The sequence below is a fragment of the Quercus suber genome, unplaced genomic scaffold (genome assembly GCF_002906115.3).
Source record: "Quercus suber isolate HL8 unplaced genomic scaffold, Cork oak 2.0 scaffold_91, whole genome shotgun sequence".
Classification (NCBI taxonomy): domain Eukaryota; kingdom Viridiplantae; phylum Streptophyta; class Magnoliopsida; order Fagales; family Fagaceae; genus Quercus; species Quercus suber.
In genome coordinates, this window is record NW_027069556.1 from 617,303 (window position 1) to 632,431 (window position 15,129).

Below are 15,129 nucleotides of genomic sequence, written 5' to 3' on the forward strand. Positions count from 1 at the left end.
ATATTGTTTGCAATAAACTCAGCACTATACCCATTGTCTGGTTTTTTTCTTCATCTAACAAAATCACAAACACTGTGGTCTAAGAGGTATGTAAACAAGCATGCTATTGATTACATAGTATATAAAAACAGCCACAAACCGAAAACATCCAAACCACATTGATAACGAGTACCAAAATATTTACGCACATATATTTCTGTAAATAATTATAACATCAACAACGTACACCATATAATACAACTTTACACAATCAATATTTATACCAACAAATCACATTGCATTCTACTTCTGTATAACTATAACATCAACAACGTTCACAACATAATACAACTTTACATAATCAATATTGACACCAACAAATCACATTGCATTATATGCTCTGTAGAACTGTAACAATATAACATCAACTTTACACAATCAATATAATATCAACAAATCAATATGCTCTGTATAACATTGCATTACACAATCAATATTAACACAACATAATACCATCACAATCAATATTTACACCAACAAATCACATTACATTTCTGTATAATTGTAACACCAGCAGAAATTAAATTCTTAAATCAATAATTAAATAAAAATGGATAATTAAAAAAAGTAAATAAATAAATAATTATTTAAATAAATAATTATATAGATAAAAAAAAAATATATATATATATATAGATCGGATCCAAGAGGGTGGGTTGGAGGATGGGTTGTTTATGGGTTTGAGGGGGTGTGGATCGGCTTTTGTAGAGGGTGGGTCGGAGGTGTGTGGACCGGAGGTGAGGTGAGGTTGTCAGGGTAAAATGGAGGGTGGATCGAAGCTCGGATCGGAGATAAAGGGTGGATTGGACTGATATGAAGGGTGGATCGGAGTGAAATAAGGGGTGGATCAGAGTGAAATAAGGGTGGATCGGAGTGTAGATTACTCACTGTGGGTGGATCGGAGCTCGGGCTGTGGTGGTTGGACTGTGGAGGCTCGGTTTGTGGTGGTCGGATTGGAGCTCGGTCTGTGGTGGTGGATCGGAGCTCAGTTTGGTTCGTTCACTCTCTCTCTCTGCACGTATGAGGCTCAATTCGGAAATGATTTGAAGTGAAAATAGAAATGTAAAATCATTTCCGGGTCAAAGCCATCTTTTTACGGTCAAAGGAAATGGTTTTTCGAAAAATGCAATTTTTCATGCACAACCAAACACACAACTTAGGTGTAAAATCATTTCCTGAAATAGTTTGAAGTCAAAACATGCAGAGCCTTAATGTGGAAGAGATTAGGTAAAGAACCTCTCATTAACGCGCAAGTGAAGACCTCTGTGATTCTTATCATTTCAGAATGTTTTTCGAGTTAGTCTTGGTAGTAGTGTCACCCCGGCCAGAAAAAAAAAAAAAAAAAAAAAAAGGTGGGGAGGGGGGGGGGTGGGGGGATCAGTGGAGAGCTATAGCACATTATTTCTCGAAATTATGCAGAAGCAACCACAAATTTCAGTGAAGAAAACAAATATTACCAGTTTCTCAATTATTTCATCTGGTATTGTATGGAAATAGACCTGCAATGCATCACCACATAAGTACAATTCGGCAAGTGTATCACTAAAGACAATAATTAAGAGCCTTGAAAGAAAAAATGGAAAAACTTTTCAATGGAACACTAAGTAGGAGACATAATTTAACAAATAGATCACTAACAGAAGAAAGAAAATAAAATAGAATCAAAGAATTTTTAACTTCAATAAAGTCTGATGCTGTGACTATTTTAACAAGAATCCTAAAATATATTTTGTATACAACAAAATGTGCACAAGTCCAAAAGTTTCAAATGAGATCTCCCAGCCCCCTAAGATGCAACTGAAAGAACTTTAAGCATAAAAATATACAGTTATTTTCTAAAGGTTCAAATTAATAACTATACAGAATCATGCACAAAGAGACTATGAATTCCAATAGTTTCTTCTTAAGTTTATTGTAGCAGGATCATCTAGTAGCCATCCCAAGCCCTTCCAAGTGATCTTTATACGAACCCAAAAAATCAGTAAAGTGTTTACTTCTTTTGGTCTCCAAGTTAGGATGCTGGCAGCCAGCCAAAAAAATCTTTCTCCTAGCTCTAGCAATGAAATTATAGGAGGTAAAGCCAGAGAGCAGGCACACATTTCTTACATGTACCTCGTTAGTTTTAGCCTTACATTGGGAAACCCTTGCAAGGTCTTCAGCACATTGTGGGAGAACGTCATCATAAAACACCATGCTTTTTCATCTTTTTAATTTCTGTTAAATTTTGTCAAGGCACCGGTACTACATGGCATGATAAAAAACTAATGCCTTGTATGACAATAACAACAACAACCAAGCTTTGGTTCCAATTTTCTGGGGCTGGCTATGGATCCTCAACAGATTAGTCAAGGTCGGCCATATATATTGCAATGCATTGCTAGTAGGGGACACCCCCAATGTCTTGTGTGGCAAGATCAAAAAAACCCTCAACAATAATTACAAAGAGTTTCACAAAGCAATAAAAGCATATGGTACCTCCCCTCGGTCCCAAAGTCTTGTCACAAGCACTGATCCCACCGTTGCTACATGTCCCCCAGAATAGTCTACAATCCATGTTGATAAAATTTCCAGAGTTTTTAAATGGGAAAACAACAGGGAACTAATGGTCTGTTTGGATTGAGGGGGAGGGAGGGAGAGTAGAGTAGAGTAGAGTAGATTTGGCCCAAAATTAACCTATTTTCAGCCAACTCTACTCCACTTCCCTCCACTCCCCTTCCTTCCTCCCTCCATCCAAATGGGCCCTACAAGAGAGAGGAGTGCTAGAGAATTAAGCTAACCTTTCCAAAACTACTGTACTTCTTCCTTACTGGATGGTTTTTCCCTGGTCACACCTTCATAGACCACCACCTCCAAATCATTTGATAATAACAGTAAGAAATAACACTAAAAAAAAAGTACAATCCTAAACAAGGTAAAAATGAACATTCCTATAAAAGTGCAGCTGAAAATCAGGAGGAAAGTAATTCTAGACCAAAACCGACAGAGGTAGACAGCTAGCAAATTCAAAATATCACAACTAGTTGTACTGTCAAAATATCACAGATAGCTGTACTGTTACACGTGATTTGCTCCCTATTTTTTCTCCTCTGTACATATCCATCTAAATGGACAATATACAAAATGTAATAGTTTCTATATAAATAAAATACCAGCTCTCTCTATCTCAAGGTGAGATAGAATTTCTCAAGAATTCTTTATGGTATCAGAGCCAACCGTGAGATAGAGAGAGAAACAATTTTTTTTTTTTAAACCCACCATGTCAACCACATCAAGCTCTTCCCCTGCCCTCACCCACTCTGATGACTACCCATATCCCGTGACTCAGAATATTGCAAATTTTGTGTCACTTCGTCTCTCCTCTACCAACTTCCTTCTCTGGAAAACACAAATGCTCAATATCCTTGAGAACTATGACCTCCAAGGCTTTATCAATGGTGAAGTTCAACCACTACCCCAGTTCATCAATAATGCTGACTCTGGCACACAAACTAATCCTGCATTTGTGAAGTGGCGCAAAACTGATCGTCTTGTCAAAGGTTGGTTGACAGCCACTTTCTCCGAGGAAGTTCTTGGCATTGCTGTAGGCCTCAATACTGCCTTTGAGGTCTGGAATGCATTGGTTCATGCATTTGCTCGTGTCTCATCAAACCGAAGCCTTGCACTTAAGCAGCGGCTTACCTCTATAACTCGAGGTACCAATACCTTAGCTGTTTATCTCCGTTGGTTCAAAGCAGTGTGTGATGATCTTGCAGCCATTGGGAAGCCAATTCCAGATCACAAGAAATCACGGTGGCTACTCAATGGGCTTGGCAAAGAATATGAGGTGTTCACTACTACCATGTTGAGACCACTAGTCCTTCCATACTCTGAAATTGTCACTTTACTAGAAAGTTATACTGAAAGGCATAAGCTTGATGCTCAACCCACTCTTCAAATGGCTTTCTATGGCCAACGCAATAATAAAAATAAAAGAAACAATGGTGGTCAAGGGTCCTTTAATTCTAAGGGACGTGGGTTTGTTCAAGGTGCCCAATCTACACTAAAGAATTCCAGCCATCCTACACGAACTTCGCCAGCAAATTCACCGATCATCACAGCCAAAAACACGAAAGATGAAGCAATTATCTGTCAGATTTGCAACAAAAGGAACCACACTGCCCTCAAATGCTTTAATCGATTCAATCACTCATTCACAGCAGACAATATTCCACAAGCATTAGCAGCTATAACCATTGCTGACAGTCAAGATTCTGAGTGGTTCCCAGACACAGGAGCTAGTGACCATATTACTGGTAACCCAAGTAATCTTCATTCCTTAACTCCTTATCATGGATCCGATGGTGTTATGGTTGGCAATGGTCATACTTTACCTATCACACACATTGGTGAAACTACTCTTGGTACTGGTTCTTCTCCTATTCACTTAAAAGATGTGCTATTAGTTCCTGATATTAAGAAAGATCTTCTCTCTGTTAGTAAACTTACTACTGATTATCCACTCATCTTTGAGTTTAATGGACATGGTTTTGTGATAAAGGACAGGACAACCAACAAAACAGTAGCGAAAGGGAGTAAAGGAGGTGGTCTTTATGCCTTTGATAGAGGTCCAACAACCCTGTTCTTTCATCGATTCAAGCGGGTTGCTAGAGATTGTTGGCACTATCGCCTCGATCATGCACACCAAAGGATCATTGATCACTTGCACTCCAGAAATTTCATTTCTTCTTCTTCAGCATCTAAGTCTTCTTCAATTTGTACTAGTTGTCAAATGGGGAAATCATGTAGGCTTCCATTCTTGCCTAGAGAAAATGAAATAAAAATTCCATTTTACAAAATTCATTGTGATCTATGGGGGCCAGCCCCTGTTTCTTCTAGAGAAAAGTTTCGCTACTACATAATATTTGTTGATGAGTTTACCAATTTTACTTGGTTTTTTCCTATGAAAAAGAAGTCAGAATTTTTCAACTGCTTTGATCTATTCTATAAATATGTGGAATGTCAGTTTAATGCAAAAATTTGTGTCTTTCAAAGTGATGAAGGTGGAGAATTTGTAGATCGTGATTTCTTGCAGTTTTTAGCCACGAAAGGCATTCACCATCAATCTGCTTGTCCAAAAACACCTGAGCAAAATGGCAAGGCTGAGAGAAAACATCGAAATATCACTGAATTAGGACTCACCATGATGTTCCATGCACATCTACCACCAAGATTTTGGACAGATTGCTTTTCCACAGCAGTGTTCCTAATCAACCGTCTACCATCCCCACACCTCAACATGGAATCTCCTTTTTTCAGACTCTATGGAAGAAATCCAGACTATTCTTCATTACGAGTATTGGGCTCAAAGTGCTTTCCTTACCTTGGTGAGTATAGATCACATAAGCTTGATCCAAAGTCCCTTCCTTGTGTTTTTATTGGCTATAGCATGAAGCATAAGGGGTACAAATGTTTGTATCCACCGACTGGGCGAGTTTATATCTCACGCCATGTGGTCTTTGATGAATCTATCTTTCCTTATTCCATGCCTACAAGCTTGTACAAGAGTGATACTTTAGAGGGGGAGCTTTGCATCTTCTCAGAATGGGAGATTGATCCACGAAATGATTCTCCTCCATCTTACTCTACACCACTTTCAGCCTTTGCACCGCTTGAATCTCAAGATATCACTAGCCAACTGTACCATCAAATGCATCACAATTCCTCCTCAACTGAGACTCCTACGGTGATCATATCAAGCCCTTCTTTGTCTGAGCCATGTCAAGCATCTTACTCAGATCCACCAGTAGAGACCACTCCTATTCCTCCTGAAACAAACCCAACTTAGCACCCCATGCTCACTCATTCCAAGGTTGGTGTACGTAAGCCTAACCCCAAGTATGCTAATCTCCATGTAGCCCGCATAAAGCATGATATTCCAACTGAACCACGATCTTTTCAAAATGCTAAATGTCACCAAGGTTGGGTAGCTGCCATGGATGAGGAGATGGATGCCCTTGCTGCAAACAAAACATGGATCCTTGTTCCATACAAACCTGAGATGAATGTGGTGGGATGTAAATGGGTTTATAAAGCTAAACTTAAACCTGATGGCTCTTTAGAGCGACTCAAAGCACGATTAGTTGCCAAGGGGTTTCATCAAGTTGATGGCATAGATTTCTCAGAAACCTTCTCTCCTGTTATCAAACCTGCTAGTATTCGACTTACCCTCACAATAGCAATTGTTAAAGGATGGGAGATTCGCCAACTTGACATCAAAAATGCGTTCCTTCATGGCTTTCTATCTACTCATGTTTACATGCATCAACCACCAGGCTATGTTGATCCAGTGCACCCTACTCATGTATGCCAGCTAAGTCGTGCCCTATATGGCCTCAAACAAGCCCCTCGTGCTTGGTTTGATAGGCTTAGTGACTTTCTTCTTCAACTCGGCTTTTATTGCAGCATCTCTGACCCGAGTTTATTCATTTGTCAATCTTCTCGTGGAGTTCTTATTTTGCTACTCTACGTTGATGACATGATAGTCACTAGTGATGACCCAAATTGGATTCAATGGCTTATCTCTCAATTGGCTCATGAATTCTCCATTAAAGATTTGGGTTTTCTCCATCATTTTCTTGGCATTGAAGTCCATCAAAGTACCCAAGGTCTTTTCCTTTCACAAACACGCTATGCTTTGGAACTTCTAGATCGTGCTGCTATGACATCATGCAAACCAATTTCGACACCCATGCCCTCAAAAGGTTAGCAACTTCCCATCAATAATGATCTCTACCTTGATCCCACACATTATCGTAGCCTAGTTGGAGGACTACAATATCATACCTTCACTAGACCAGACCTTTCCTATAGTGTCAATTTTGTGTGTCAATTTATGCATGCTCCTACAATGGCTTATTACCAGCTTGTCAAACGCATTCTGCGTTATGTCAATGGGACTGCTCACTTTGGGTTACAAATTTTAGCCTCAAGTACTCTTGATTTGTATGGGTTTTCTGATGCTGATTGGGCTGGTTGCTCTATTAGCCGACGGTCTACCACAGGGTTCTGCACATTTCTAGGCAGTAATTGCATCTCTTGGAGTGCCAAAAAGCAATCAACTGTGTCTCGATCTAGTGCTGAGGCTGAGTATCGCTCCATGGCATCCACTGCAGCTGAATTCACATGGCTGTCCTTCTTACTTCGTGATCTTGGTATTGCCCTTCCTCGCCCTCCAATACTACATTGTGATAACTTGAGTGCCTTGTATATGATAGTGAATCCTGTCTTTCATGGAAGGACAAAACACATCGAACTTGATTATCACTATGTTCGTGAAAAGGTGGTTCTTGATTCTCTTGAAACCCACTTTGTTCCATCCAACCATCAACTAGCTGATATTTTCACCAAGCCTCTCTCCAAGGTTGCCTTTCGGGAATTATGAAACAAACTTGGCCTTTGTCTTGATCCACGGCCAGGTTTGAGGGGGAGTAAAAGTGCAACTGAAAATCAGGAGGAAAGTAATTCTAGACCAAAACCGACAGAGGTAGACAACTAGCAAATTCAAAATATCACAGCTAGTTGTACTGTCAAAATATCACAGATAGCTGTACTGTTACACGTGATTTGCTCCCTATTTTTTCTCCTCTGTACATATCCATCTAAATGGACAATATACAAAATGTAATAGTTTCTATATAAATGAAATACCAGCTCTCTCTATCTCAAGGTGAGATAGAATTTCTCAAGAATTCTTTATCCTACATCTATAAACATATCTTGTCACCAGAAGGCATAAGAAAGATCGGTGTCCACAAATTCTCTCCAGATGTCTTGAGGGCATATGCAATATCATAATACTACAAATACCAACAGGTGGTGAAGAAAACTCTAGCCCCTAATCTACACAGCTCATGCAAACTTGGAAATGTCCCTTTGAGAGTAAAAACACCTTCTTTTTGCCTAAAATTATGCCACATTCCAGTGCATACAGATATATATATATATATTCTGTTAATTTGCCCTAGGCTAATAGTCAATAGAAGCTTTTGGTTACTCCTCAAATTATCCATAATAAGCAAACTAGGAATAAGAACTATGGCGGAGATGTTAAAAACAAAACAAAACAAAAGAAGAACATAGATGTCGAGGTTTTCTTGTTAATATCACCGTTTACTTTTACTTTTGCTCCTTTTAATTTCTGCCCATAAAGAAAACAAGGGTTAAGGCATAAGTTCAAGAGAGCAAGAGGGCTTATGCAGGAATTGAAACCCTAACTGTTACTTAAGAATATTGATCTAAAAGAATTAAATCGATGCTAGCAGCACTTGCTTAACCAGAAGATTAAGTCTGAATAGATTAGACTCATCTAGATTGGCAGGGAAAGAAGGTTAGTTTCCAACTAACCTTGACCAGCTAATGCCCTATAAATCATTTACATATTGTGGACTTTTATTCCCTAGGTTTAAAAATGAAAATGCAAGACATGTACACTATATTAGGAAGATAAATATATCATAGGACTTGATTTATACTTTGTCACAAGTAATTAACAATGTTGGCTCAGCATCCTTTACATATTCACCAATTGGGAGCCTTTGTAAATGGCTTCTGCCTGAGAAGAAGGTTCCATCAGTTATTGTCAGTACAGAGACAGACTTATAAAAATAAAATATATATAAAAAAAAGTACAGAGACACAGTTCCACTACAACCAGAAACCATTAGACTGTACTGAAACAATAACCATGGCAACAATGATTATACGGAACTATGCATTTACCAATCAAAAAAAGATAGGGAAATATGCATCTTACTAGCAGAAAAGCAGAAACAAACATGAAGTGCATTAACAAGATATAATTGCAACAGTTGAATATTGCAGTACCATAATCAGTATATTGGTTTTCTTCCTAACAAACAATGTGTGCAGTCAATGTCCCAAATTAAGATAAATCTAGCCTTTAAAACAAAGAGTAACCAACAGCCATAATATTGATTTTAAATCAATAACACAACAAGCATATACATTTGCAAATTGTTTGAAAGATTAACTAAATACATATGCCCTGATATCCATGCCCAGAAAAATAACATGATAATGAAATCCAAATCCAGGTTTACATTTGTGATATCCAAACATTCATCTACCATTGATACACAACTTTGATTTTTTTTTTTTTTTTTTTTTTACAACAGCAAGAGAAAACCTAACCAGAATGGCCTCATCTCCCTCCTTTGACTAACAACATGAAGTCATGAACTACATGACAACTGTCACTGTGCTTAACAAAGCAATGGAAGTGAAGCACTCATGTCTGACTATCAAGATCCTGCGAAATGAAGAATAATACTTTCTCTCTCAAAAGGCAAAGTATCCTCAGTCCATAAATGGCTTTGGGTTATACCAGACCTTATACATCCTGTTGTAGAAACAGGCAGTTGAGTCAAATAAAGTAAAAGGAAAGCAAGACATATTGTATCAGCCGCAGTCAAAATTGTTTGTTTGTCATCCTTCTCTTGATTACTGATAGTTTGTAGGTTTGATAAGATGGCATCAACCTGCGATGCAATTCACAATCAATGGAAGAAAATTACAACAAACCCACTCTTCATTTGTGTTACAAACAAAAAATAAGACAATAAACACATACAGACAGAGTGCATGAGAGTGAATGGCTACTAAAAGTAAATGTAAAACAAGATAGATCTATATCCTTCTACATAATCACAAGAATGGTCTATAAATTAAGCATTTAGATCATTACAGTGTTTAAACAGTTTGAAAGTACTAATTTAGCATTGTAGGTAAGTTTTAATATCTATATTGCTTTTGTAAGATAAATAGCAAAAGAATGAGAATTTTTTATAGCCATAGTGTACACATCAACCCAAGGTTGCCAGCAATTCCTTCTACCATAATAATGGGATGGAAGGTGAGGATAGTCGTGCATTCAAGACCCACTGGACGCATAAGTAACTTACCAATAAAAAACCATAAACCCCAAGTTAGAATTTATAACATTTACTTTTGCACTTTGAATGCAGGATAGAAAACCACACCTTAGCCTCAGCAAGAGCCATAACCAAGTCCTCTGGCTTTTCCTTTCGGATGCATTTTTCATCAATATCTGCAGACTAAAGTGATTAAAGGAGTTAACTTTCCGGTAATCAATAGGAAATGAAATTTGGTTGATAGCTGAGAGAGAAAAAAAAAATACCATAATTGTGAATTCATATCCCATCTCAGGTAATATTTTTCAACGCCGTATTGATGGTGATCCCAAAATTATCTGCACAAAATGCACACACAAACACTCAACAATGGTGGGTGAATTATTCATCTCAAAGGTAATAACTTCATGTCCATATCAAATTTTACATGTCCATCATATTTTCACACCACTTTCACAATAAATCTAAGTTGACAAGTTATTATTGCATCTAATTTGAACCTACCATTAAAATTACCTTTTTACCCTAATAGTACCAAGCAATAGTAACAAGCTACTTAAAATCTGTTGCGAAAATATTATACACATAACATTTCTGAATTTTTCATGACTTCAGGCACAAACATTATTATATAGTCCTAAAATTTAAGATCAAAGATCTCTTATTACAAACAAATTTTTTTTTTTTTTAAAAAAGAAGAATCAAATGTACAATAGTCCCAAAAGTCTAAACTTCATGGGGTTTCAGTTGATAAAAAAAAAAATCTATGAATACCCAGTTTTTCATTCTCAAAATATTAAAAGTTTACTGCTGTTAGTGAACTTATACTACCATACTACTACTCAGTGAAGAAATAGGCTCCAAGGTTGGAACTTTGGAAGATATTTCGTACCTTGAACTGAGAAGTACAAGTACTCGCTTCCATATTTTTCTGTGTCGTTTGAGCTCAAAACGAGGTTGTGTTTAGATATTTTTTATTTTGCTGAAATTAAAAATTTATTACTAAAAAGTACCATAAAGGTAAAAAGTTTACTGCGGCTAGTTAACTTATACTAACATACCACTACTCAGCGAAGAAATAGGCTCCAAGGTTGGAACTTTGGAAGATATTTCGTACCTTGAACTGAGAAGTACAAGTACACGTTTCCATATTTTTCTGTGTGTCATTTGAGCTCGAATTGAGGTTGTGGTCGGATAGACTTATTTTGTTGGAATTAAAAAATTATTATTAAAAATACTGTAAATAAAAGTTGTAGGGTCTGATTTGGCAGCCCAAGCCCAAGAGGGATGGGTTACGAGCCCAATGAACCCAAGACAATTAATTTGTAGAGAATGGGCGAAAGAGCTGGGCTGGGTGCGAATCAAACAGAGATTAATTATAGTGTTTAAGGATTCATTAATACAAGATCACGCTCATCTTCCTTGACAAATGTCTATTCGAAGAGGTATGTTATTGAGTGAAAGATGATTACAACTCTTGGAGCTACAGTAAAATTATCTAATTCTTCTCTCCCCCTTTTTCTCCGATCCCCATTATCAGAGACCTCTTTTGCTTATATAGCACCCTTTTCTATCATCTTCATCGTCCACTTGTTCTTCATCTAAGCATCCACTTGAGTGCATGTCCCATCAGGTACTCTCTTTACCCCTCCCTCTCCTCGGTGTCAACGATTGGTCTCTTCTTTTTCAGATCTGGCACCTGCTTGATGCCAAGATCTAGAGGAATCTGAGGGGGTGGCGGTGGAAGGTTCGCAGCTGGTTGGGATGTTCCAATCCCTTTAGTCTCTGCCTTTGTGCCCCTCTTTTTCATCAGGCTTTTTAAGTCCACCATATCGTCATCCGAAGAGTCTTCGGGAAGGGCAGTTATCAAGATGGGATGGACACTGGACTACCTGTTGCTTTCTTCCTCGGCGTCCGAGAGCTCTATCACTCGCTCCCCTCCTGAAGCCTCTCCCCCGAACGCAAATTTATCTATCTGCTCCTCTAACGACGAGGTAGAGGAACCAACTCTCTCGCCTATTGCCATCGGTTCAAAGGGAATCTGCTGGATCGGCTGGGCGAGCGGGAGTACACCTTAGGGATTTGGATGGGGAACAGGGGCGAGGTCGTATGGTGCCAAGAAACCTTTTCGGGCAACGTCTATGCGGTTCAGACGATAATCCCCCTGCGTTATCGTCTGAACCGCATAGACGTTGCCCGAAAAGGTTTCTTGGCACCATACGACCTCGCCTCTGTTCCCCATCCAAATCCCCAAGGTGTACTCCCACTCGCCCAGCCGATCCAGCAGATTCCCCTTGAACCGGTGGCAGTAGGCGAGAGGGTTGGTTCCTCTACCTCATCGCTAGAAGAGCAAATAGATAAATTTGCGTTCGGGGGAGAGGCTTCAAGAGGGGAGCGAGTGATAGAGCTCTCGGACGCCGAGGAAGAAGGCGACAGGTAGTCCAGTGTCCATCCCATCTTGATAACTGCCCTAAACTTACAAGAACTGAACTGGAGAGTTATCTTCGAACTCGTACAAGGATCCTCAAGGGCTCTATGAAAGACTGGGATCGATGACTGAAAGNGGGGGGGGGTACTTGAAGTAAGAGGATTAGTTCACTCACCATGGCAATATCCCTCTTGAGGGACTGGAAGAGCTCGTACTGGTTGAAGCGCCGATACGAGTCCATGTCCTTCGGAAGAAGAAGAGGCTGCTCCAAAGCCTCAGCAACAAGGCCTGCCTTCCCCCCATCGTAGTTTTTGAGAGAGGTATCCCAAGGGATAGGGGCTCCGTCTAACTCCAGCCTGGGGGACCAGGTGCGAGGCCCTCGGCGTACCTCGGCCATATGTTCGTCTTCTCGGCTCTCAGTGGAGGAGGCCCTCTTGTCCCGATAACCTTTCGTCATCTTTTGCTGCTTGGCTCATTTTTGAGGGGCCACCTCCCTCTCCTCAGTGTCAACAATTGGTCTCTTCTTTTTCGGATCTGGCACCTGCTTGGTGCTAAGATCTAGAGGAATCTGAGAGGGTGGCGGTGGAAGGTTCGCAGCTGGTTGGGACATTCCAGTCCCTTTTGTCTCTACCTTTGTGCCCCTTTTCTTCATCAGGCTTTTTAAATCCACCATATCGTTGTCCGAAAAGTCTTCGGGAAGGGTAGTTATCAAGATGGGGTGGACACTAGACTGCCTGTCGCCTTCTTCCTCGGCGTCTGAGAGCTCTATCACTCGCTCCCCTCCTGAAGCTTCTCCCCCGAACGCAAATTTATCGATCTGCTCTTCTAATGACGAGGTAGAGGAACCAACCCTCTCGCCTACTGCTGTCGGTTCAAAGGGAATCTGTTGGATCGGCTGGGCGAGCGGGAGTACAACTTGGGGGTTTGGATGGGGGACAGGGGCGAGGTCATATGGTGCCAAGAAACCTTTTCAGGCAACGTCTATACGGTTCAGACGATAATCCCCTTGCGTTATGGCGTTGCCGATCGGCTGATAGTCCTTCGGTTTCGCTGTATACTCGAGGATAAGCGGAACCGATCTAAGCTGCCCGTCCTCGCTTACGAAAATCTCCGACCTTAGTAGGTAGTTGAGGGCAGCGGTGTTTATAAGTGTTAGCCGAGGAGTAACCTGGTCCCTATCTGTCAAAAATCAGAGCAAAATTTAGTCAAAGATTCAGAAATAGTAGTACAAAGAAAATTAAAAATTGCTACAAGCCGAAGATCCTAAGCCTACTGTTAGTGAACCTAAGTCTAGCGTGTCCCACCTGGCTCTCCTGGCGTGGTTGGACAATGATGACCGTCGTGCCATGCGCCCGAAATGATCACATAGTCGTCCTTCATCCCCTTGTTGGATTTAGGAAGACAGGAGACAAGCCTAACAATATCGGACCGAGATTTTAAGTAATATCCCGCCCCTTGTTGGCTGTGACACTCGTACATGTATACCACGTCCAGCCAGGTGAGCCCCAATCCTAGGTGACGGTCAAGATCATCAACTGCCCCTAAGATCCTAAACATGTTGGGCGCACACTGGTCGGGACTAATCCTATGGTTTCGGAGGTAATTAGTGGTGATAGGGCCTATGGGGATGGTCATCCCCCCTTCTAAGAAAGCAATAACGGGGATTATGACTTCGCTCGTTCTTCGATCCATTAGTATTTTCTCCGGTGGACAATACCTCACACCCACATTTGGGGGTATGCGATAGGTGGCCCTAAATTTTTCTAACTGGGCAAGACTATCCACCAGGTATTGGAGTTTGCCCATCACGACCAAACGGAAAGATGGAAGCACTGAGCGCGGCGACCGGGGAATGATTGTTCAAAAGTCGAGGCAACTGGCCGAAGAGAAAATCGAAGGATCGAAAGGATGAAAACTTACAGGAACTAAACTGGAGAGTGATCTTCGAGTTCGTACAAGGATCCTCAAGGGCTCTGTGAAAGACTGGGATTGATGACTGAGAGCGTGGTGAAGTTTTGTGCTTGTTCTCGCCGAGAAGTCTGATAGTTTGCAAAGTGAAGAAGAAGCGCCTTCTCCTGAGATTTTATACGGGGTTAAATGAAGGGGCAGGAGTTATTTCGCTCAAATCCCGGGGAAGAACCACGCTCGTTGGATCGACAACCCACTGTTGGATGTGAAAGACAAGGCGCCGCCTAGAGTAATTAATGCAGCGCCTTGGAAATACGAAAACAAACATTGGCAATAATGAAGCGCTTCTATCTAGGCCCACACGTATGTCAGTTCAAATATTTGTCTCTCCTCAAATCTCACACCTCGTGACAAGTCAAAATCCCACCTTTTCTCTTCGGATGCGAGGGAAAAATTAGGATTTTGAGGGGCTGTTGTGGGGGGTAAAAGCCCAGACATACTTATTGGGCTGTAGGCCCTGGCTTGAGGAGTACTGTACATCTGAAGAGTAATAGCGGTTGAGGTAGAATTCATCTGAACGTAGCCAACCCAGAAGTAAAGGAAGAGTAACCTCCGAAAAGATCACCTTTTGTCTGAAGAGTTTACACTCCTCGGACGTAAATAGTCTTGACCCAACCAATGAATAGAAGGTCTGAATGGACTCTCAAGCAATCCTAACGACAAAGATAAGCTCTGGGCATATCTGGGGATGATTAGAATGAGAAAATATCTTAAGGAAAAGCTGTCATCTCCGCATTAAATGCATTGCAGCTGCTTTTCTGGCCG

The 15,129-nt window shown here is 40.5% G+C and overlaps 1 pseudogene; it reads right to left on the reverse strand.

Moving 5' to 3' along the window:
* LOC112029513 (uncharacterized) overlaps positions 1-10,893 on the reverse strand; it is a 13,368-nt pseudogene extending 2,475 nt beyond the window's left edge.
* Between the last annotated feature and the right edge of the window lie 4,236 nt (positions 10,894-15,129).